The sequence below is a fragment of the Nilaparvata lugens genome, chromosome 3 (assembly GCF_014356525.2).
Source record: "Nilaparvata lugens isolate BPH chromosome 3, ASM1435652v1, whole genome shotgun sequence".
In the NCBI taxonomy this organism is placed as follows: Eukaryota; Metazoa; Arthropoda; class Insecta; order Hemiptera; family Delphacidae; genus Nilaparvata; species Nilaparvata lugens.
This window is the reverse complement of record NC_052506.1, coordinates 64702151-64725496: the sequence shown is the minus strand read 5'-3', so window position 1 is coordinate 64725496 and position 23346 is coordinate 64702151.

The window sequence follows — 23346 nt, the reverse complement described above, 5'->3', positions numbered from 1 at the left end:
TCCGTGGTGCTAAAATACCACGTGACAAGCATTAAATTATAATTTGAGTACTTCAGCGGCGGCTGGTGCTCTGAGGAGCTGACTCGAAGTTTTGAGACTAGGTCAGGCTCAAGACAGGGTTGTTTTTATGGAGTCGTTGCTTTTTTCACTTTTATGAATGACTTGCATGGAGAGCTGGGGGGAGGGTTGTTAATTGCAGTTATGAAGATTCGAATGTTGCTATATGCGGATGATATTGCCAATTATCGGATTCTCCAACTGGCCTCCAATATATGAAAAATAATCTGCATCGATATTGAAAAATGTGGTACGTGAGAGTCAATCTGAATAAATAGAGAATAATGGTTTTCAGAAACGGAGGAAAATTGATTGTATTTATAGTGTAATGTAGAATAAAAGCATTTTTCTATTCCATATTCTATAAGAGCAATATCTTTTGAGAATGTGGGTTGCAGTGTAGCGATTGCTAGACACTGGGATCGGTGACCTTAATCTATTACCTGTGGTAAAATTGTACAGTGTACATGTTCTACACATCATATGATGGGACTAGTTCAGTTGCTGATAACGAATCAGACTACAATTCAAATTCAAATTCAAATATTCTCTATTCCAGAAAATCCATAGATACAATATTAACTACAATTACAATAATTGTATATAAAATGTATGGAATACTCCTACAAAGACTATACATCTGTGTGTAGGGGTTAGTCCCGTCAGCCTGTCTAGGCCTGAATAAGCTTGAACAATAATGAGCAATAAGATTTTCTAAATGAATAACTAAAAACTGATTTTCTTTATGCCTAAATGAATAACTAAAAACTACAAATTGAAATAACTAAAGAAAGCATCTTTTGGTAGTATACAAACTAGTATATTATACTTATTTTCATGGCATATTTTCAAATAAAATAGAAACAGACTAAATCAAAAGATTTGAAAGTAGGTGCCAATCTCTGAGTTCATTATCTCCTATTTCCAATAACAGAGAGCGCTCCTCTCATACAGCTGATAGATTTATCAGCCAATAACAAAAATATTCTACAGATGATAATACTTTCCAAATTATTAAAAAAGTAAAGTAATTCAAAATAAAATAAATATCAATTCCATTCACCACCAATCCCATTTCCTTCCTCAATTTGGCAATTGAGTGTGATGTCACATCTCGGAAGTGCGGTGAAGAAAATCTTATCGTTTGTCGGGTATGTGTTGGATCATGCCGTATGATGATGTGCTGAGAACTGAACATGCTTCATATGTGAAGGAGAGATAACACATATATGTCGTTGTCATATTGTGTCGACCGGTTTTATGAGGACTATATAATATCAGTGAGTTGATCATCAATAATATATTTATTGCCAAATTTTCCTGCATATTCCATCACCACCACATGTGTAACTTAGGCCTATTAATTGATTGAGTTATTTGGAGCAATTACAAAATACAATAACCTTTTTAAATATAAAAATATGGAACTAATTTAAATTTATTCAATAAAAATAGGCCAAAGTAGTAATGGATATTTCTAAATTGGGATTTCAAGATTATAAACCCCAACACGTGGCGCCCAAACAGTGACCCTAAATCTATTATAAAAATAAAAAGCCTAATGTCTATCTTAAAATTGTAATTGAGAACAAAATGTATAGATAAATGCAAAATTACATAAGATAACCTAGTCAATAATTCATTATAGTGTATGGAATAGAATGAAAGCAAAGAGCTATAATTATTAAATTTATTGGCAAAGTCTGAAGGAAGCTTCAAATTATTAATTGTATTATAATAAATCAATAAATCAAACCTTGTACTTAGAAGAAATATTTTATATTAACAAAAACAATGAGGTCTCTTTATTTTTCACGGGAGATATGGATATAGATATTTTTCAGAACACCAGATTTATTGATTATTACAAATATCTAATGAACAGTTTTGGATTTGAATCACTCAATACTGATTACACTCATAGGTCCCTATTTTCCAAGTCTAAAATAGATCATCTTCACTTAAAATCCGGCAAAAATAGAACAAAACTGAATAAAATTAATCTAATTCCAGAAATACTACATTTAGATATAACTGATCACAGTACAATCATACTTAAAGTTGAAGGATTGAAGAGATCCAACGAAGAAGCAGATACAAATTGTAAAAAAATATGCCCAATCAATTACCGGAAGTTGAATAATATTTTATCGTCGATTGATTGGGATAGAGAAATACCAGCAGTATCGGTTGATGAGGGATAGGAAAATTTCATTGACATTTCAAAAAGCAATATCAGAGATTCACAAGAAAATCTTCTTTTTAAAAATAACTCGACACAGAAATTTAGGTCACCATGGATAAATAGTTATCTGTTCAAGCAAATAAACTTAAGAAATGAGTTATACAAGAATGTAATCAAACAACCTAATAATGACGACTTAATTCAAATATACAATACATTTAAAAATAACTTACGTAATGAACTGAGAGGAAGAGAACAATATTATTATTCAAAACTGTTTGGAGAAAGCCAGGGAAACATTAGAGAGACGTGGAAAACAATTGACGCATTAATAGGATTGAAAAAAATAAAGAACCACTAAAACTAATTGTTGATGAGCAGGGAAATAGCATACATGATAGTAATAAAATTTCTAATTCGTTTAATTCTTATTTTCTAAATGTTGTGAATAAAATGAATGATGAATTAGAACAAACCACATTGCAAACCAGGGAAGAGTCTGCTTATCAAAAATAAGGCTTCCATACAAATCTTCAACTAATTAAATTTTTCTCCACCCTACAAATCCGGAGGAAGTAGCAAGTATAAAAAGAAAATTGAAAAATAAATTCGCCAGGTGTAGATGGAATAAGCACAAGTATGATTGAAAAAACTTACATGAATTATTTGAACAAATTAACCGATCTAATTAACCTGAGTATTGCCAAAGGAAAATTCCCAAGCATGTTCAAACACAGCGTAGTTATAGGCCTACCTATTCCTAAAAAGCCAAATTGTAAAAACATAGTTCAGTTCTGCCCAATTTCTCTTTTACCGGTTTTTTCCCAAGATTTTAGAAAAAATATTCAAGATTAGACTTGGAAACTTTTATAAAAATAATAACTTTTTCAGTGATAACCAATATGGTTTCTGTGAAGGAAGAAGTACAGAAGCGGCAATTAAAAATCTCATTTCGAAAATAAATGACAGTTTTAGTGTTAATAATAAGTGTGCATCTCTGTTTCTTGATATATCTAAAGCATATGATGCTATTGATAAAAACATGCTTTTAAAAAACTTGATTTATCAGGAGTAAGAGGAATTGCTAATGATTGGTTAAGATCCTACCTATCTAATAGGAGTCAAAGGGTCAGAATTAACGATACGTTGAGTGAACCCAGGGACATTAACATAGGTATTCCTCAAGGATCAGTGTTATCAAGTACTTTATTCCTGGTCTTTATTAACGATTTGACGGATGGTGACTTACAGGGAAAGATCCCTGTATCCTTTGCAGACGATACAATTATATTTTATTCGGCCAAAACAAATCAAGAACTTAAAAATAAATTAGAAATGGAACTTAAGCACCTTAGGTGGTGGTTTTGCGAAAATAAATTAACTATCAACACAGACAAATCTAATATAATACAATTTAATCTTCAAAACACGGATCAGGAGTTAACTAGTATTTACTTCCATAAATTAGATTGTGCGCACCAGGTGAATAATATATTTTGTAACTGTGAATCAATAAAACAAGCACGTACAGTTAAGTATCTGGGCCTCATATTGGATAGTAGGCTCACTTGGTCAGATCATGTACAGAAGATAAAAAATGAGTTATTTGTATACATAAGGAAGTTCTATTACCTCAGACAGTTATGTCCAAAAGAAGTATTGTTACAATTCTACCATGCAATTATTGGTTCTAGAATAAATTATGGAATAATATGCTATGGGAGTGCATACAATGTTCATATTAAACATGTGATTACTGGTCAGAAACATATATAAAAAAAATTTGTAATAAACCTAAACAATATAGTTCAATGATGCTTTTCAGAGAACTATCAATATTATCAGTGGGACATTCTTTTCTATTCAAAGCATTGCTGGATTCAGCTGAAAATAATTTCGATATTCAACAGATGAGAGAAAGGATAAACCTCAGGAATTCACAGGACATTAACCTCCCAAAACCAAGATTAGAACATTCCAGACGACACTTCAAATACATAGCTATAAAAATATTCAATTCACTTCCAGTAACAACAAGGAAAATAATGTCACATCAGTTATTTAGAAAGAAATCAAGGAATTCATTTCACAACTAGACAACCCGAATGATTCTTTTACCAAATTAATATAGGTCCAAATTTAGTATAATTTACACAACATGAACACTGCAACAATCAAAGATCATTGAACTCACAAATCCCGTCCGGTATGCATAAACCGTAAGACAGTATTAAATTTCAATCACTGTCTCTTTCTTCAAAACGCATTCATTTATGGTCTAGTTACAGCAGCACTTTGGAAAAAATGAAACGTTAACTATGAATAAAATTGAACTAAATATGAAAAAACAGCAACCACTCCGTACATAGTTTTAAGTTTTGTGTAAGTGTGTGTGTGTGTGGTGTGTGTGTGTGTGTGTGTGTGTGTGTGTGTGTGTGTGTGTGTGTGTGTGTGTGGTGTGTGTGTGTGTGTGTGTGTGTGTGTGTTGTGTGTGTGTGTGTGTGTGGTGTGTGTGTGTGTGTGTGTGTGTGTGTGTGTGTGTGTGCACATGTGTGAATGTGTGTGCGCATATGTGAATGTGTGTGCATATGAGTGTGTGCAAGAATGATTATAAATATTGACATATTGATTTATTTCAATATAATATCATATTCAATTATCATGTTCTTCATGATATAATATTTAAATTTGTATATAAATATTGAGCCACAAATGGCGACCACGTGCTCTCCTAAAATTTAAAAATTGTAGATTCCTGTTATGTGTTGTAACACGTGCTCTGAACATATTGTATTTAGGAATATGAACGCTCGAAGAGCTAGAATAATAAAAAGAACCGTTTCTCGAAACTATTGAGAATGGATTTGAATAGCCTACCTAGCTAGACAGACGCTGGGGTCATTATTCTTTTCAAAATAGTTTGAGACAAAATCATTCTTTCCTAGAAACGTAACAGCATTCTAATGTCAGTCACAGACACGTTTACAATAGAAACCACATGGCCCACTGTGTTTTGTGTCAACCCTTGTATATATCTATAGCATAAGTTGATGGCAGGTAAATGAAGATTGTGAATAGCGATATAGATATAAGGTTAGGAGAGAAGTAAATATAGATTTGTAGTTTTCAATGTAACCACGTGGTCAGCATATGCTACAATTTTACCACGTGGTCAGCATATGAATATTATTGAAGCAATTATTTGATGATCAGTTATTTGAATGGTGATCACATAAAACGATGAATATGATATATGAGTAAATGTATTTATAAATTAGGGCGTGAAGTAGATTAGGCTATATGTATAAAGTATTCAACAAATAATGCTGTACAATAAATTATAATTTAATAATTATTATAAGCTAATTAAGTTAGTTGAATCCGAATTCATAGGCTAAGGACAAATTTGTAAATAGAATGAATTAGGTATATTTGATTGAAACATGTTGACAATGAGTATAAGAAACCTGCTTAATTAATTAAGTAGTAATTAATTGATATCTCATTAATTTGATTTATTCAACTCAATTGTAATGATGTACTGTATGACATTGTATTCTGTTCATTTCATGTATTTATTATTGAAGTATTTGCCATATTAGATTTATAAGATTGATTACTGTATCACTCAAATCGATGCATTCAATTGTCAGTATCCAAACTTCAGAGTTTAAATCTTGGTAAAATGTATAATATCATTTGTTTTAATAATGAAGGGGAGCCATAGTTTAAAATGATACAACATAATAAACATTATAGTGAATTTAAATTGATATTTGAATGCAATTTGTAAGCAGAATATTAGCTGAAGAGTTTGAGTGTAGGCGGAGCTAGAGGGCGAAGGGTGATGAGGGGTGGAAAATCGTGGTTCTAGTATATAAACAGGCAGACCATGCCTTGCAAGTTAGTGGCATTTGAGTTGCAGTTAGTGGCAGTTAGTGGCAGTTAGTGGCAGTTAGTGGCAGTTAGTGGCAGTTAGTGGCAGTTGAGTTGCTGTTAGTTGCTGTGAGTCTCTTGGATTTTGGACAGTGTTCAGTGTAGGAGTGAGTTTTTGGTTTCAGACTTCAATTATCCTATAGGGAATTGACTGAGCCAGGAAAAGATTGTATTCAGAATTTTCAATTTTTCTCATTTCAAATCCACACCACCCCACCCTAAAAAGCCCAAATAACTATATCAAATTACATAGCATCAAAGTAAACAGCAAATTTAATTATTTAGCTCCTCTAAATACAAATCTGTAGATACAGTTTTAATTAACTTCTTGAAGCTTACAGTTGAAATTTTCCTCTAAGCACAAATAATAGTTTTTTAAAGCAAGGCTCCCCTAATCATATTCATTCTTTAAAATTTATCAATTCTCTTATTTTTGACTATAATCGTATTTTCAACTAGAGGTGTTCAATATTTTGATTTTATTACTTATTTTTCAAGTAACCTGATAAAAGTAATAATAACTGTTTGTTAAATTTTGTTGTTTAAAATTAAACTTGAACTGTTGTACTTTCAAAAACTTAATCATCTTGTATTTATATCTAATCATTACTATATTTTTGATCATTTTTCTATAAATTCATATTAATTTAAAGTTCAATAATAAACTCATAATTAACCTTTGTTTTGCCTTTCACTTCGTACATTCCCTTACACACGACCCTGATCTATCTATCTTTATCTTTTTCTTCAATACTATTATTAGTTCAGTGAGTGAAATATAAGTATCCACACAGTGAGTGAAATTATAGTCAAGTAATTATTTCATCAATCCAAAGTGATTGATTGGCGCCGGGCAAAATACCGTATAGAGTGAGGGAGATCGAAACTCACTCTAAACAAAGACCGACAGTGGGAAAGAGTTCAATATCTTATTATATATATTCAAGTGTCCCCACACTGTGTAGCCTATAGGGAACACATATTGGAAATTAGAAAACAATATTGTATTTGATTTTTGGAATGCATTTGATTGTTTGATTATTTTTTTGAAAAAAGAAATCATAGCTTTATTAATGTTAGAAAATACAAACGATAGATATAATTATGCAGAAAATAGATATATAATATTAAGTAATAAATTCAAGTTACCAGTAAATGAACCGAGTCAATACGGCAGGAATAACTTATTGTAAAGAAAACCATTTATTTTTGTAATATTAATTGAGCACACTCATTCCAAGAGTGAAATTATTATGAAAGGCACGATATATACTCATGGATAAATCTTTAATTATTATAAGTTCTTATGTGTTACTGTATGCTTGTGCAAGCAGATAATAAACATTATTTTTGTGGTAGAAAAACGACCAGACTATAATTTATGTTTAGAGAATTGATAAATTTATATTGTGCGGTATAAGGTTTAAAGATTCAGGAAATTGAAAGGTCAAGATATTTTTTAGAAATGGCTACAAACCCAGAATCTCCTTCAGTCGTTGATCTGGATGAATCAAGTATGCAAGATAGGAATTGAGGCAGTATATCTTCCTCAAACTTTTGTCCTGAAAATCTAAATCAAATGTCTCCAACCCAGATCGAATCTCCTAAACTTGATTTGGATAGAATTCAAGAACCTGATAATTTTTCAGAACCTAATTCTGATGCTGAACCAGAAGTAGTCAAAGTACCTGATGATTCTGAATCAGAAAATATTTTCAAAATAAAAGTAATGAAAATAATTTCCCTCAAGTTGAGAATAACTCCCCCACTACTATGGCTGCTATGTACAATCTGATACAGACTATGAGTAAGAGAATGGATGCACTCACAACCGGTATTAATCAAGTTGTTTCTCGGGTTGAAACTGTTTTCAAAGAAACTAAACAACAAATAAATACTGTCGGTTCTCAAGTAAGTGTAGAATTGAATGAGAAATTAGACTAAACAATCACACAGATTTCAACTCGAGTTGATGAGTAAGGAGAACCTTATGAAGAAGAAGTAAAAGAAGGTTTTAAAAATTTTCAAATTCAAATAATCTTTATTCCTTCTTTACAACATAGGTACTTTACAAAAATAGCAAGCCAGATACATATAGTACATGGAATTCCTTCACAAAGACCAATCGCCTGCGTGTGGAGGTTAGTTCCATGGACAACACATTTGCAATCACAAAATATTTTTTATAATAATTACAAAGTAAATGAATATTTTTTTAAAAAATAAATAAAATAAAGAAAGATAACTTATTCATAATGAGAGAGGATGGCTCTGAGACCGTGTCACGCTGGGTTACAAATAAGAGAAAGGACTAATTTATCATTAAAAAAAAGAAGGAAAAATAACATTTATGTCATGTCAAGAAAAATCACTTTATGATTTCAAGGAATTTTATCTCTACAAGAGTTGTTGGCGGGTGTACCGAAAGCAGAGAAGGGCTCCAGCTGCCTCCCAGCCAATGCTATATAGCCACCTGTCGACACCCCTCCTATACACGGCCAAACAGCACACCTCAGCCTCTCTGATCTCATTTGGAATGTTTCTATATAAAATGTGTGCTAAGTAATATGTATTTGATAGTTCTGACCCATGTGTCAATTGAGGAATTTCATAATTATAGTTGGACCTATGGCGAGTTTCATAACAGGAATTTAAATCTGTTTCGCCAATGATCTGAGTTTTGTATTTTTTTATGTGAATTAAAAGTGATTTGATAAAAAGTTGTCTGATATTTAAAACCGGAAATTCTGAAAAAAGCAAGGTAGTCGGGTATCTGTGATTTCTTTTCAGTATTTTTTTATTATTGCTCTTTGTGTAAAGGCTAGGGGTTCAATGACAGTAGAGGAAACACCACCCCTAGCCAGGATGCCGTACTGGATCAGCGACTGAGCATATGCAAAGTACACCATTCTGCACTGGTCTATGCTCATAACTTGGCTGATCTCAGAAAAAGCAAATAATAATTTTCTGAGTCTGCCCTTTACACACTGAATATGCTGCACCCAACTCAACTTGTTATCTATTATAACACCTAAGTATTTGTAGTAATCAACTCGTTCAAGGGAATGACAGTCTCAGTCCTGACTCCTTGCATTTCCGCATGAGTGCATCTTCAATATGAGTTGGCCTGGATCAGTTTGGTTTCTTGTTACTATTGACATGTATTCAGTTTTTGTAACATTAACGGTCAGGCAGTTGTGATCAAACAAGTTTTTAATTCTTGCAAGGTCCAATGATGCACCACAATAAGTCCTCTCCCATGTGCCCTCAGCTGACATCAACACCGTGTCATCAGCAAACAAGAACAATTTTCCATTAGTTTGAAATTTTGAAATATTATTCACATAGATGAGAAAGAGAAGAGGTCCAAGAGTGCTATCTTGAACCACTCCAAACTCAACAGGTTCCGTTTCACTAAATTTTCCATCAATTAAAACGTACTGCTGTCGATTATCAAAGTAACTTTTGAACCACTGCAGTGAGTTGTACTTGATGCCACACATCTCGAGTTTAGTGATAAGTTCAGATCTATCAACAGAATCAAAGGCCTTTTCCAAGTCTAAAAATGTTATTAAAACTTTATTTTCAATCTTAATATTATTTGAAATATGCCGTGTCAAATCAAAAAGAGCATCAGAGGTGTTTTTTGATTGTTGAAACCCATATTGGTTTTCAGAGATCAAATCATTCTCATTAAAAGTACTTGGATAAATGTTTCTTGACACATTTTTCAAGAATTTTGGACATTGTTACTAACAAAGAAATTGGCCTACAGTTTGACAAGACATTCTTTTGTCCTGATTCATATATTGGTATTACCTTGGCAGTTTTGAGAGCACATGGGAAACGGCCCACCGCAATGCTAAGATTGACTATGTGATGGATAGGTGAAATTAGTGAATCTAAGTTATCTCTGAAAACCCTAGTTGGGATACCGTCGTGGCCAGGGGCAGAACGGCCTTTTAGACTCTTGACTACATCAGCAATTTCTTGTCTTGAAACTGGCTGAAACTCAAATACAGTCTCCACTGCATGATCTTGATCTTTTATTTCTGGCGCACCCTGCACCATGATAGATCCAGCCAGGTTTACCCCAACTGCCGAAAAGTATTGGTTGAAATCATTGCAGATTTCTCCAATTCCTTCGGAGCTGTTTGTTTCTCCACTTTGAGTAAAAGTGCTTGAGTAAAGGTTGCTTATTGGCTGGACGACCCGAAATTTCATTAATAACCGCCCACAGTTTTCTTGGATTATGAGAAGATTCTTCAATTTTGTTTTTGTAGTATCTATGTTTGGCTTGTTTGATTGCAGAATGAAGAAAATTCCTGTATTGTTTAAACTTGTTCTTGAGAATTTGATTAAAAGGCTGTCTGTTTAGTTTTTTCTAAGTTTGTCACGATGCCGTATTGAGTTAACAAGTCCCGCACTGATCCAAGGCTTGATTTGGGTTTTTTTAGCTGAAAGTTCAAACACTGATGTTTTGGATTCAATAACATTCTGAAGTATGTTAGTGAATTGGTCAGCAGCCATATCAACATCATTTTGATCAACGCTATCCCAATTTTGGCTTGAAAGAGATTTTGAAATTTCGTTCCAGTCTGTTCTTGAAACGAATTTATCAACATTCGTGGGCTTGAGTGAGTTGGAAGATACTAAATTCAAACATATGGCATAGTGATCTGTTATAGAGGACTGTAAGATAACAGATGATGCTTTGAAGGTACGCGGAAGTTTGATAAAATAGTGGTCAATACACGTGCCACTAGTGGAACGAGTGACTTTATCTATGCATGCCACATAACTCGCGCCGCTCAATACATCCACTTAACGTTCTTCAAGAGAGTTGGGAGCAACATTCAGTAAGTCGCAATTGATATCACCGGCTAACAGCCGAATAGAGCTATTTGAATGTTCATTACAATAAATTATTTCAAGTGCATCTATGAAATCAGAGAGGCCGGAGTTTGGACTGCGATGGATGGATAGAAGCTCGCATGTTGCACCCGCCCATTCAAACTTCAGACTCAAACAGGTGGCCAGGCCGCCAATTAAATGCTCGCTACATGTTACTGATAACTCGCTATCAATATAGACAACCAACCCATCACTCTGATTCAAGCTGTTATAATTTCTGAATAAATTGTATCCTGGAATTGTAATTAAGTTACTTTTATCTTTTAGCCATGCTTCGGTTAAAATAATACAATTAAATTCATGCTCAAGTCCATGTAAAACAGTTAAAAATTCATCAATATTTCTACCGTAGCTTCGGATATTTTGGTGAATAACTGAAAACTCATGACACCAGCTATTCGCAGAGCCCTCCTCATCTCTAAATAAATATTTAAAATAATTAATGTCATTGCACTCTGTGCATTTAATGAATGGAAGATCCAATTCATCGAACACGTCTCTTATCATTTTTATGACAACTTACCTGGCCGCCTGGCATTCAATTAAACATTACTGTACATTTGAGAGCAAACAAAATAAGAATAAAAAGACTCAATTATTTTAATTTGAAATAAATTAAAACTAACACTCTGGTGTAATATTGTAATTACAAAAAAGTGTAATGTGGAAAAGCATGGGCTAACCGACGTTAAAAAAAATTATAATAAAAAAGTAAATTGAAAACTTATTATGCGTACTGTATCGTTTCATTGAATAGCCTTACATAAAGCAGCCGAACAGAAAAAGAAATTTAGTTGAGTTACTTAATTGAGAAGGGAAAGAGAATATATAGATTGTTAATAAGAGATAATATTTTAATTGATTCTAGGTTTAAAAAATTGGAAAAATATAGTATTAAAGGTAAATTAAATAGATTATTCAATCATGTGTGTAGGATTTCACACTGGTTAGAGTTATATCTGGAACATGCTACACCATATCGGATGATAATATATAATATATGGTAATATATCGGAAAAATAAAGATAATGATTCCCATAAGAAGTGTAATTTATAAGTGGTCGGATTTTTCAGAACAGATTCAATTACCTTAATTATAAATCTAGTTAGATATAGCGTTGCTCTACTGAAGCTGATAGTAATTGCCAATGAAATCACAGCTAGACTTAATCTCTACAATCAAAGATAGCTTGTTATTGCAACGGTGTAATCAGTGCTTAATGATAACGAAATTTTCCAATGGTGGCTTCAGCACGCCTCTAACTTCGTTTCATAGCATATTTTCTCAACAAGTTGGATAGTCGAATATAGGGTTCAATCATGCTTTAGCAAATACCTATAAAGCCTATTCATACCTTCAACTATATTTACGTACTACTCTATTAGAATTGTTAAAACTAATATTATAGAGACTGTATAATCAGTCTCAATATATGAAAATGAAAAAAATGAAATGAAAATGAAATTTATTGTTTCCTTTCAAAAAAAAAAACATAACAAATTACAATTTAAAAAAGGAGGAACTATGTTGACCACTCTAACCAGTATTCGTGGTCAACATACAGAAAAAAAATTAATCATCATTACAAAAAATTACATTATGATTATAACTTGATTTAGAATTACACAAAAATAAAATCCATTGATTTTTGAGTCCAGCATTTATCAAAAATCTCTTGCACTCCATGACGTCTGCAAACCATTTTGAACAAAAATATACAACCATTACAATTTATCTTGAATATTGAAAAAAAATATATAGTCTGTCATTATTATTTTATATGAATGTATTATGAGCCACAAATGGCGACCATGTGCTCTCCTAAAATTTAAAAATTGTAGATATATGTTATTTGTTGTAACACGTGCTCTGAACATATTGTATTTAAGAATATGAACGCTCGAAGAGCCAGAATAATAAAAAGAACCGTTTCTCGAAACTATTGAGAATGCATTTGAATAGCCTACCTAGCCAAATGACTGGGGTTATTATTCTTTTCAAAGTAGTTTGAGACAAAATCATTCTGTCATAGAGAATTGCTAACAATATATGATAACAGTAACGTCAGTCACTGACACGTCTACAATAGAAACCACATGGTCCACTGTGCTTTGTGTCAACCCTTGTATATATCTATAGCATAAATTGATGGCAGGTAAATGAAGATTGTGAATAGCAATATAGATATATAGTTGGGAGAGTAGTAGAATATAGATATGTAGTTTTCAATGTAACCACGTGGTCAGCATATGCTACAATTTTACCACGTGGTCAGCATATGCTACAATTTTACCACGTGGTCAGCATATGAATATTATTGAAGCAATTATTTGATGATCAGTTATTTGAATGGTGATCACATAAAACAATGAACATGATATATGAGTAAATGTATTTATAAATTAGGGCGTGAAGTAGATTAGGCTATATGTATAAAGTATTCAACAAATAATGCTGTACAATAAATTATAATTTAATAATTATTATAAGCTAATTTAGTTAGTTGAATCCGAATTCATAGGCTAAGGACAAATTTGTAAATAGAATAAATTAGGTATATTTGATTGAAACATGTTGACAATGAGTATAAGAAACCTGCTTAATTAATAAAGAAATTATTAGTTGGTATCTTATTAATTTGATTCATTCAACTTGATTGTAATGATGTACTGTATGACATTGTATTTTATTCAGTTCATGTATTTATTATTGAAGTGTTCGCCATATTAGATTTATAAGATTGATTACTGTATTAATCAAATCAATGCATTCAATTGTCAGTATCCAAACTTTAGAGTTTAAATATTGGTAAAATGTATGATATCATTTGTTTTAATAATGAAGGGGAGCCATATTTTAAAATGATATAACATAATAAACATTATAGTAAATTTAAATTGATATTTGAATTCAATTTGTAAGCAGAATATTAGCTGAAGAGTTTGAGTGTAGGCGGAGCTAGAGGGCGAAGGGTGATGAGGGGTGGAAAATCGTGGTTCTAGTATATAAACAGGCAGACCATGCCTTGCAAGTCAGTGGCAGTTAGTGGCAGTTGAGTTGCTGTTAGTTGCTGTGAGTCTCTTGGATTTTGGACAGTGTTCAGTGTAGGAGTGAGTTTTTGGTTTCAGACTTCAATTATCCTATAGGGAATTGACTGAGCCAGGTAAAGATTGTATTTAGAATTTTCAATTTTTCTCATTTCAAATCCACACCACCCCACCCTAAAAAGCCCAAATAACTATATCAAATTACATAGCATCAAAGTAAACAGCAAATTTAATTATTTGGCTCTTCTAAATACAAATCTGTAGATACAGTTTTAATTAACTTCTTGAAGCTTACAGTTGAAATTTTCTTCTAAGCACAAATAATAGTTTTTTAAAGCAAGGCTCCCCTAATCATATTCATTCTTTAAAATTTATCAATTCTCTTATTTTTGACTATAATCGTATTTTTAACTAGAGGTGTTCAATATTTTGATTTTATTACTTATTTTTCAAGTAACCTGATAAAAGTAATAATAACTGTTTGTTAAATTTTGTTGTTTAAAATTAAACTTGAACTGTTGTACTTTCAAAAAACTTAATCATCTTGTATTTATATCTAATCATTACTATATTTTTGATCAATTTTTTATAAATTCATATGAATTTAAAGTTCAATAATAAATTCATAATTAACCTTTGTTTTGCCTTTCACTTTATACATTCCCTTACACACGACCCTGATCTATCTATCTTTATCTTTTTCTTCAATACTATTATTAGTTCAGTGAGTGAAGTTACAGTAAAGTAATTAATTTTATCAATTCATAGTAATTGATTGGCGCCGGGCAAAATACCGTATAGAGTGAGGGAGTTCGAAACCCACTCTAAACAAAGACCGACAGTGGAAAGAGTTCAATTAAAAAACCATTACTCTATGATATATTTCTCACGATTCTAATTATCGAAAAGAGAAAAAAATGTATATAATGTTTAATCTGTATATTATTAGAACCTGTTTTTTCATAAACATATTCATACTTATGTCAGTGTTGCATCAAGAAAAACTAACTCTTGGAAAGACATTAGCCAAGCTCTTAAAAGTTTTAAAAAAGACTTAATATTTCCAGATGATTTGATTTCGTATGGTAATTGATTGAAATATTTTGGAGCTACATATTGGGATGATTGCTTGAAAATTTATTTATTGACTTTTGGTAAACGAAACATTCTTTGTGTGATTCTTCTTGTATTGTAATATAAATTCTCTGTACCAGTATTGCCAGCTCTGACATAGAATGTGATAAACAGTCTAATAATAATGATGTGAGGAAATTCAGTATAATCTTTTATCGCATGTATATCATATTCAGATAGCTCGGTTAATGCGTGGTGAACTCAAATCGGTACCTTTGACACATAATTATAGACAGTAGTACCTGAGTACCTATGTTGGTTGTATAATTTTAGATTTTATTTTATTATTTAGATATCTCGTTAATCACTGGTATACTAATAGTTCATTAAATGAGGTTTTCTGTTAATAATTAGTTTCAACACTGCTAGCAACTTAGAAGATGATTATACTGCTCCATTCTATAGTTATTGAAAAGTTCACACCAAAGTGCAAAAGAAAGTAGAGAAAAATGTATAGAGAAGAGACTTTTCGTCTAAGACGTATTTATATTTGAATAGAAGCAACAAAAGGGAAGGGGTTTTCGACAGAAATTATAGTATTGTACGTGAAAAATTAGTGTTGTAGGTATTATTAGTGAAAAACGTTTAAAAGAAAAGCAGTTTGTTATAAGTAAGAGTAAAAGTAAAAGTAGTAGAGTAAGTTAAAGTAAAGTAGTATGAGTCTGGAATTTGAAAATAAGCATAAAGTTTTTGTCCAACAACAGACCAAACCCAGTCAGCACACCACGTATATAATACGTATTTTTCAGGTCAATCTTGGTAAACTATATCAAGTATTTTAAAATACGTATAGTTTACATATATATTATACATGAAAATTTTAAGATTAAAAACTTAATTAATTTTTTATGGAGTTGAGCTTAAATGGCTGTGTCACTGATATTTGACTGAATTGAAGTGATTTTATGGCCAATTCGTCAATAAAATGAATGTATACTAAAAGTAAATTATTTACATAAAATATACTTAACAGAATTGATATATTATTTATGTATATTGACGTAAAATATACATTCAAGTATTCAAAAAAAAAACTTAATGAATTCTAGTTGTAGTTGAGCTGAAAGAATTGGGCAACTAATTATTTTTTTCAATAAAAGTGGTTTCATGGCCGCTATTTCTCAATAAATTGAATGTATACTGGAAGTAAATCATTCACATAAAATATATGTCTCAAAATTGACATATAATCTATGTAAATCCACGTAGATTATATATATGATTGATTAAAAAATAAGTTCTTGATGAATTTTAATTGCAGTAAGGCTAAAACCGCTATGTTACTGACTTTTCATTGTTTCATAGCGATTTTATGGCCTATTCATCGATAAATTGAATGTATACTGAAAGTAAATCATTTACATATAATATACGTCTCATAATTGACATATGATTTATGTAAATTCACGTGAATTATAATATATATGCTTATTTTAAAAAGAGAACTTGATGAATTGCAATTGTAGTAAGGCTAAAACCGTTGTGTTAATGATTTTTCATTGTTTCATAGCGATTTTATGGCCTATTCGTCAATAAATTGAATGTTTACTGAAAGTAAATGATTTACATGGATTATACTTTCCAGAATTGACCTATTATTTATGTATATTTACATACAATATACATTCAAGTATTCAAAAAAAAGAGCTTGATGAATTCTAGTTATAGTTGAGCAAAAAGAATTGGGCTACTGATTTTTGTTTTATTAAAAGTGATTACATGGCCTATTTCTCAATAAATTGAATGTATACTGAAAGTAAATCATTTACATATACTAAACGTCTCATAATTGACATATATTTTATGTAAATTCACGTAAATTATAGATACGATTTTTTAAAAATAAGTTCTTGATGAATTTCAATTGTAATAAGGCTAAAACCGCTATGTTACTGATTTATCATTGTTTCATAGCGATTTTATGGCCTATTCATCAATAAATTAAATGTATACTGGAAGTAAATCATTTACATATAATATACGTCTTATAATTGACATATATTTTATGTAAATTCACGTGAATTATATATATGTTTATTTAAAAAAGAGAACTTGATGAATTTGAATTGTAGTAAGGCTAAAACCGTTGTGTTAATGATTTTTAATTGTTTCATAGCGATTTTATGGCCTTTTCGTCAATAAATTGAATGTATACTGAAAGTCAATGATTTACAAGAATTATACTTTCCAGAATTTACCTATTATTTATGTATATTGACGTACAATATACATTCAAGTATTCAAAAAAGAACTTGATGAATTCTAGTTATAGTTGAGCTAAAAAAATTGGGCTACTGATTCTTGTTTGATTAAAATAAGTGATTTCATAGCCTATTTCTTAATAAATTGAATGTATACTGAAAGTAAATCATTTACATATTATAAACGTTTCATAATTATTGACATATAATTTATGTAAATTTAGATAAATTATAGATACGGTTATTTAAAAATAAGTTGTTGATGAATTTTAATTGTAGTGAGGCTAAAACCGCTATGTTTCTGATTTTTCATTGTTTCATAGCGATTTTATGGCCTATTCGTGTATAAATTGAGTGTATACTGGAAGTAAACCATTTACATATAATATACGTTTCATAATTGACATATGATTGATGTAAATTCACGTGAATTATTCATATGTTTATTTAAAAAAGAGAACTTGATGAATTTTAATTGTAGTAAGGCTAAAACCGCTATGTTACTGATTTTTGATGTAAATTCACGTGAATTATTCATATGTTTATTTAAAAAAGAGAACTTGATGAATTTTAATTGTAGTAAGGCTAAAACCGCTATGTTACTGATTTTTCATTTTTTCATAGCGATTTTATGGCCTATTCGTCAATAAATTGTATGTATACTGAAAGTGAATCTGAAAGTGAAAATGAATGACAAATCCTTAAAATTCTATTTTCAGTAACTTGCATTTAATTTCCGACATGTGTTTCAACCTCTATTGACTGTCTACCACCCTATCTTCTTCCTACCTGAATTGCCATTATTTTTAGTCTATTGATCTTTCTGCTGAAACTAAACAATTCCTTGAAAATTCCCGTCTGCTTCCTTTACAAACTACATTTTGTATGTTGAAGTCTAGAGTAAACTTTGTTGTTGAGAGGTCCGAAATTCGTTAAATAGAGGTAGATAAGCAGCTAAAACTCTAAAATGTCATGGGACCAAGTAAAAATTCGTTGTGTAGAGGATTTTGTTAACTGCAGGTTCGTTATAGAGAGGTTCGACTGTATAGTCTATGTTCTATGTTCATATTCTAAGTTCATAGTTCTATGAGTCAGTTTACACTTTGTGTAGATTCAAAGAACAAAGAATGGAAGACAGTTGTAGAAAAGATAGTTGGAAAAGGTGGAAGAGTGAGTGAGAGGTTGTAGGCAGCGCGAGAGCAAGATGAGTGAGAGAGAAGACCAAGAAAGGAATTTGCTTGGACAATGAACTTTGCCAGATGGTCCTTGCTGAAGTGACTTTTTCTATAGCTGTTGACAAGTTGGAGAGAAATACATAGGCTACAAGAAATACATTGTTCTAACACTCTGCACTCCTATAGCCTACACAAACTCTTCTTCCTGACTTTTTGTCTTGCCCAGCTACCATAGAACTTTATTATTTTAACTTGAACGACCCAATATTATACTCCAATCCATTTATTACTATAGTCTGAACTTGAAGTTTCTTCAAATAGTCAGAACTTGGATACATCTACAATTGAAAAATTCACGTAAATTTTTATTGATGTTGATTTATGATGGTCAACAGTTGACCATTTATCAATGGTCATATCTTATATGACCATATTTATCAATGGTCTTATCCGTGACATATCTACGAGAGTATGAAACATTACAATTTCGACTATTGTACTTTGTTTCTTCAATCGAATCAAATTAACCCACAATAACATCTCAATAAAACTTAAATTAAAAACTCAATGTTTCTGTGCACAAGTGAAAGAAAGCATCATTATCAGCATCGTAATCAATTCTCTCACTCATTTCTCCTCTCTATTCACTTCTCCCTCTTACATTTCTCTTATTCTCTCTTCCACCTACTCCTTCATCATCAATTATTGTACTTTTCACATATTATTTCTTTTTCTTCATCTTCATCAGAACCGGTACTTGCTCAGTTCCCCTCACTGCCACTTTTTGTTTAATTCTCTTTCTTAATTCTCTCATTTCTCTTCCTCCTCTCTCCTACTCCTAAATTTTCCCGTGATACAATAGGCTACCCATCAACTCAAAATTTAAAATGAATAATTTCATTTGAATAATCTGTTGTTCACTCTCAATAATTCTACCTATAGTATAGCGATCGATAAGTATGATAAGTTTAAAATAAAAATCCACCAACGCTCAATTCGAATTATGTCTATGGAAATTCTAATAAGCACAATGGATTTATTAGAAGCTTTATTCTTCTCATTCTTCCATACCTGTTGCCTCAGATACACGAGTCATTCACATTAATCAATTGCATTCATTGCATGAATTGCATTCATCACATTGATGCGTGGATGCATTTGATTCAATGATAGTCGGTTCAGAGGCGTCAAGTCGACTTCGTGTCAACATTTATGAGCTGTTGGACTACTTTAACATTGAATCAAATGCATCTACTTGACCAAATCGACTTGACTCGTGTATGTGAGCCCTTATGGGAAAGTCACATTAAGCTAAATTCACTCGCTGCGAGTATCAGAAGTTGCGACTACCATAGGATTTTTCTATAGAAATCTCAATATCGATATGAAAAACTATAAAAAATCAATTTTTAAATTTTCCAAGTCGCAGTGGTATTCGCAAACTGGTGATACTCACAGCGAGTGACTGTTTCTTTTCTTGCAGAATTTTTCCCAACTAAAAAAAAATTCACCTGAAGAACATTCTCATCTTGGCAAAAGATTTGCGGAAAATAGCCTGGCGTGTAATTATTTCATGAACTGATTTTTCACAAAACGTTATTTCAAATATTGACATCAAAGAAAATTTCGTTTATTTTAGGTATGAGAGTAGTATTAGGTATAATCACGAATATTTTAGAAAACTTCAAAATTACTTATACAATACTATTCATAATTAGTTAATTAATATTACTTAAATGGCAGAGTACAGTGTTAATTTAAATGTTATTATTACTTTCCTTGCCCTATTACCATAGGTAAGGAAAGTATTGTTTTCCGAAAAAAAATTAAGGTATCCCTATTTCTAAATTTCTATACGTTTCGAGGTCCCCTGAGTCAAAAAAGTGGTTTTTGGGTATTGGTCTGTGTGTGTGTGTGTGTGTGTGTGTGTGTGTTGTGTGTGTGTGTGTGTGTGTGGTGTGTGTGTGGTGTGTGTGTGTGTGGTGTGTGTGGTGTGTGTGTGTGTGTGTGTGTGTGTGTGTGTGTTGTGTGTGTGTGTGTGGTGTGTGTGTGTGTGTGTGTGTGTGTGTGGTGTGTGTGTTGTGTGTGTGGTGTGTGTGTGTGTGTGTGTGGTGTGTGTGTGTGTGTGTGTGTGTGTGTGTGTGTGTGTATGAGTGTATGTGCATCTGTGTACACGATATCTCATCTCCCAATTAACGGAATGACTTGAAATTTGGAACTTGAGGTCCTTACAATATAAGGATCCGACACGGACAATTTCGATCAAATGCAATTCAAGATGGCGGCTAAAATGGAGAAAATGTTGTCTAAAACAGAGTTTTTCGCGATTTTCTCGAAAACGGCTCCAACGATTTTGATCAAATTTATACCTGAAATAGAAATTGATAAGTTCTATCAACTGTCACAAGTCCCATATCTTTAAAAATCCCCATCTATGCAAAGTTTGATTTTAGATTTGTAATTGTGTGTACATCAGGCTTCAGATACAATTTGAACAAAATTTGTTCAGTAACATTTTCACCTGAAATTGAAAATAAGCTTGAAATTAGAAAAAATGTGATTATTCAATTTTAAACTGTTGGCAAATGTTGATTCTATAAAATGATTCACTATGAAGAGATAGCAGACCTCGTATGTCTCCAGCGTTATTGTCCTCAAATATCACGCAATTTCAAACATCAAGTTAATAGTATTTGAAAAATTATTTAAGATTTCAATTCACAATTACAATGCAGACATTTTCCATTGATTTTTCATTTTCCTTGTCCTGTCACCAGCTGGCTCAGATCTTTGTTTATAAGTAGACTTGAGATGCGCGATAACACTAGCGTCAGGTGATCAATTTTCATAACGGCAAGGAAAGATGTGTGAGTGCGCAACACCAGATTTTTTCGCCTTAAACCTCGATTCTTTAGGGCATTTTTTTTCTTATTCTGCTTGACAAAGAAATTCGTGGGTTTCCCCCTAGTAATTCTCCAAGACAAAAATGTCAGCTGTAGATACAACAGTTAATATTTCAAAGATACTGCCACACTCCACTGCATTTCAATAGATCGAGCAAAGTTTGGTTGTTTCATCAGTTGAGAGGAGGAATAATAGGATGGAATGATGGAATCTACTTTTGGACTTGACACGATGCACAAATAATACGGTACCGTTACATCGAGACTGGCTGAGTACCTTTCACAAGTGAAGGTATTGAATAATGCCAGTTCTGAGGGCTATTGTTAAATTGATTTTTCAAGAAGGACAAAAAGGTCTGCTTGAATCTAAAGAATACGGAATGCGTATTTCAAAAGAGATACAGGTAGATGAGTGAGGACTGACAACAAGTATAGTATTGACTGAGAACAAGAATAGTTTCATGTGCAATGCAAAATGAAAGCTTTTGCCAGAAATCGAATACCTACTCATTATTCTGATAACAAGCTAGAATGATTAAATTTTAGCTTCAATAAAGCACTATTTCAAACAACTTTATAGGCTTTGTTTTAACTTGATTAACAATTTTTTTTTTCAAATTTACATGAATAACAAGAACAAGAATAGTTTCATGTGCAATGCAAAACGCAAGCTTTTGCCAAAAATCGAATACCTACTCATTATTATTCTGATAACAAGCTAGAATGCTTACATTCTGGCTCCAATAAAGCACTATTTCAACCAACTTTATAGGCTTTGTTTTAACTTGATTAACAATCAGTTCAATCAAACTACTTGAAATTCCTCTTGATGGTTTTTATCTGCAAATGTCATGAATTAGGAGGCACTCCGTGGTCATTTTTGGGTAGCAGCCGTGGAAGATGTCTCAATCTCTTCGTTAGGTCTAGCATAATAAGGATCGTAATGATGATATGTCGAAATCACAGGCAAACACTTCGGAATCAAGATGGCCGCCAAAGTCTTCAGGGTTCTGCCATATCGCTTGTATTTCAATAACTGTTCAAGATATTCAACCGTTTTTTAGACGAAAATATTTTTAAAATCTTCCTCTAAAATTTATGTTCCATAAAATTTTCCTCTAAAACGCATATTTCTATAGTTATAACCTTCAAAAGCCCAAAAAAACTTTTTTCCATTTTTTTTTGTGCAAGAGATACAGAGAAATTTTAAATCTATGAAATTTAAACTTTTTAAACTTTGCAACGTTTTTTAAACTTTGGAACGCTATATCTTAATGCGCTGTACTTCAATAAATGAGTTCTCCAGCGCCCTCCAAAGAAAACCTGGCATGATTTCTGGTGCGTTTTCCCATATGCATGAGGTAACAAGCTAGAACTATAAAATCGATTTTTTCATGACTACTTCAAGATAGAGACTTGCAAATGATCTCAACCTCTTTGTTACAACAAGCCGAATAAGAATATTGAATAAGAATCATCTCATTTCGACCACTCTTTTCATGATTTATTCAACTTCAAAAACTTGAAACATACATTTTTCGGGGACAATATTACACTTTCCACTCTGTACATGTATTTGCAGTAGACAAACACTAGTATTATTGGCACAGAGTTGTAGAATATTTCCAAAGCTTCAAAATGACATCATCTTGGAAGCTGTAAGTCCATATTTTACGTCCAGGCTTGTGAATGGTATCAATCTCTTCATAATGATGAGTAGAAATAGATTATCCAAGATGGAAATCTCAAAAATGTTTGTCATCATAAAAAAACTAGATGGCGGCAAAAATATG